The sequence below is a fragment of the Zingiber officinale genome, chromosome 10A (genome assembly GCF_018446385.1).
Source record: "Zingiber officinale cultivar Zhangliang chromosome 10A, Zo_v1.1, whole genome shotgun sequence".
NCBI classification, from domain to species: domain Eukaryota; kingdom Viridiplantae; phylum Streptophyta; class Magnoliopsida; order Zingiberales; family Zingiberaceae; genus Zingiber; species Zingiber officinale.
The window spans coordinates 765,410-769,565 of record NC_056004.1 but is presented as its reverse complement, the minus strand read 5'-3'; positions in this window follow the sequence as shown (position 1 = coordinate 769,565).

Below are 4,156 nucleotides of genomic sequence, written 5' to 3'. Positions count from 1 at the left end.
TCGTCTACCGATTGAATGATTGAACGACAGAAGGACTTAGGTCTAGTCAGCCGGCCATGAACCTCCTTCGACTAGACTTGAATGAGAGACTTATGATACAATGTGTTGTGAGTGGCCCCAAAGGTAAAGTGGGGTGATAATAAAGGTGATGTGACAGTCAAGGTCATGATGAGGTGACAGTCAAAATCAGGGTGTACGCAGTCAAACGGATCACTTTCAACAGGGCTCAGTTCCCTACTTCTTATATGCATGACTCCTTGTATAAACTTGGCAAGCCCAAGAGCCGGTCGAATCTCCAGGGCTCAGCTCCCCACTTATTATGGCATGACTTCCAGCATAAACCCTACAGGTCCTAGATCCGGTTTGACCTACGAGGGTTAGCTCCTCACTCCTCATGAGCAGGGTTTTCAGTATAAATCTAGGGGGCCACAGAGCCGCCCAGACCAACGAGGCTCAGTTCTCTACTTCTCATGGGTATGACTCCCAGCATAAACCCGATCAACCGTAGATCTAGTCGGATCTCCGAAGCTCAGTTCCCCACTCCTCATGAGCATGACTTCCAACATAAATTCGGTCGGTCCTAGAGCTGGTCGGATCTCTGGGGCTTGGCTCCCTACTCCTCATGAGCATAACTCCCGACATATACAAGGTCAGCCCTAGATTCAGTCTGATCTCAGGGGCTCAATCCCACTTCTCATGGGCATGACTCCCAACATAAAACTGATTGGCCCTATAGTCGATCGGACTCCCTTTAGGATCTTCGAGGCTCAGCTCAATCCCACTCTTCACGGGCATGTCGAATCATAACCATATGTCAGAGAATAACGACTACTCGCTAGGGAATATTACCCTGTTCTGACATATACACGCAACGGAACCTTCCTCTGCCTAGGAGAAGGTAGTCGTATATCCTCTACTACCTGATATATTCTGACACCTGACATTCCCTGACACCTCATTATTACAGAGGTTATAAGAGACTGTATAAAAAGAGGTTCTCTCCTTTGGCCAAGTATGCGTGCATGCACACATATTCATATTACTGCTCTGCTATTTATTTTCTTCTCCATTTGTCGCTCGGCTACCGTTCTAACTTGAGTGTTGGAGTACCTAAGCCAGAGACCCCCTCTTTAGTTCTCGCTCTAACATTCCTGCTGACCCTATCTGTGGCGTGCGTAGGTCTGCAACTTCCAATTCTAGGTTCTCAACTCCTAGTTCGAAGTCTTTCCTCCATGAACATTTCTATCATCTCATCGATCATCCATCTACTCATGTTTCCGGATGAGATTAATATCATTTAATTTATTAAATAAACAATTGTAATTACAATTTTATTAAAAAAAAAAAAAAAGAAACAAGTGTGATAGGGCTCATCCGCGCACACGGAGACCATCCTTTTGAGTTTTGTCTGACTAGATACTTCATCCTCTTGTAAAGAACATCAATCAATCAGCACTGCAACTCAAGAAAGTTTCTTTATACTTTATACTTTAATCGCAATGAACGAGTCATGTTCTGTTTAATGCTCTAGTTAGATAAGCAAGGAGAGAAATTCTTTACGGTTTGATAACATAACGTTCTACCGAATTTGATTTCATTTTGTTGTGCTTAAATTAACTTGAGCAGGGAAGTCCTCGCATCAAGAACTATCAATCTTGGCATTTGTATGAACGAAGAGGTATGAGACGGTTGGATATTGCACTAATGTATTTGTATAGACTATATTGCTCTCTCATCTTGTAGCTATCGCTTAGCTGATAAATTATTTTTGAAACTACAAAAGATTATGTCGCCGTGAAATAATGATAGTTTTAGTGAGATAAAATGGGATTATTATCAAAAAAAAAAAAACACAATCTAAATTTGTCAAAAGGTCATGTAACAATTGTCCATAATTAACTAGTTTTAAAAAAAGATGGAGAAAAATATATAGAAGGAATGTATTATTGGCCGGTCAATATGCAGATCATGTTTTAGAATCCAGCTTTATTCCCAAAATCTTGTAAGGACCAATTAAGGATTTGATTTTTTATACGGCTGAAGATAAGCTGAAGTGTGGCTGCTCTCCTCCTAATGGATGTCACTAACACCTTTGGAAGAACAAAAGGTAAACAATTTTATATACTAACATTACGATTAAGTCATATATTGAACCTGCATTATCACTCAATTCACTCACACTGCTACAATATAATTTACTTAAATTGGACTATTGGGGAGGTTTAACGGCCTAATCATGTCCTAATTGTGCAGTATTGTCTATCCTGCAATGCCTCAATTTCTCTAAAGAAAAATCTCCCACATGATTGATACATAAAACTTTGGTGGAGTTGATAAGTCCTATATCAAATGAAGTTTATCCTATTAGCTTAGTTGATAGCTATCTTGATTATATTCTTGAAAGCCATTAAATGAAATCTTTGTTTGAAACCTCACCTTGATCGTTCAGTTAACTATTTCATCCTTCAAAAGAAAATGTTGTGAGATTTTTCTTTGTCTCGATGGTCGGTAATAAATTGTGTTTTTACTAAAAATAGAAACCCCAGAGACATTAGAAAATTATGAAGATTGGAGAACCGTCGCAGTCACCTGAATTATCATATATTTCTTTTGTGTGTGTCGGTCTGTTACAGAAGCCAATTTCGTGTGATTTAAGTAACAGAAAGACTTCGTCATTTTGAAGCCCAAGTTGGATGCTATGACTTTTGAACAGTTGTGATATGTTGTCAAATCTCGTTTCTGGCTCATCCATGCTCGTCTCTATTATTGCACCAAGCTGTGGCTACAGCGAAAATTAATACGAGAGGGTCAACTTTGGTCCCTGATCCGTACAGTATGTATTATTAAATATGACAACGTCACGTAGCATTGAGTTTATCAGCATGGAATTTCAACTCCACATCGGGGCGTTGAAGAGTGCGTGGACTGGATTGGGGATCGATGCTTGTTTCATATAAACTAAGTAAACGCGTCGCTAAATTAATATGTCCTTAGTTCAAGTTCGGCACACCTTTTCAATCTGCCGTGTAATGAAATTCCTAGGCCTTCGGGCCTACTTTTTACCCAGAAGAGCCCGTGAATGTAAAATCATAAATTTTGTGTATAAACTCCTCTTGCAAGATCTAATACAGACCCTTTTGTCCCCGTGGTTATGGTACTATGATAGGATATTTAAGTTGTCATCTAGTTATCCGTGGTTCAAACTTCAACTATGACGTATTTGTAAGAATTTTTCCTCCAAATAAAGGGTATAATCAAAAGATATTGGGTTTCTGGAAAACTTCTATGAAACCAAATCGATCACTCCAAAAATAATCAATAAAACTAACTAAAATTATCATTTTTTAACACAAACCCTTTCTTTCCCCTTAGTTTTATTCTTCTTCACCAATGCTGCAACGGAGTGGCCGTGCTTCTTTTTAGTCTCTCACAAAATTTAGACGGGAACACTTACAAGTACAGTGTTAGATCCTATGTAGAGTTTTGTTTTTTTATCATCCAATTATAGTTATTTTGACAAATTGATGGAGTGTTAGATACTATGAAACTAATAAATTTGCCAAACAATTCGAACCCTCCCTTCCTTACGCACTAGTACTGTTTGGAAGGAGGTGGGAGAAAGAGAGGGAACGAGAAATAAGAGGAAAGGAACTTTGAACCTTATTTGGAAGGGAGTAGTGAACAAGAGGGAAAAAAAAGAAAGGAAACGTGAGAATTGGTAAGCTTTTAACCTTCCTTTTCCTTATCCATAAAAAGAAAGATTTTCTTATGCCCCAATTTGAGGTATAAGGAAGGGGAAGGAAATCCAAAATACTTTTTGTTTTAATCGTATTTCTATCTTAAAATATTAATTCTCAAATTATCCATGTTCTAATTTTACACTCTTCATATCGTGTCTTTTGCCAAAAATATTCCACTCTTTGTGTTTCTCCTTTATTCTCACGAGTTACTCCTTCTTCTATTGCTATTGTTGATTGTGCCTTCCTCTTTTTGTGGTCGCTTCATCATCTTCTCGGTGGTCGAAACTAGATCATGCAAATATACAGGTAAGGTATATTTCCACCCATATTCCTTTTGAATTTTTGGCTCTAGAGTTCTCAGTTCTAGTTGTTTGGTTGTGGCTTCTGTTGATTCACTTTGCTTTGATTAATATCAT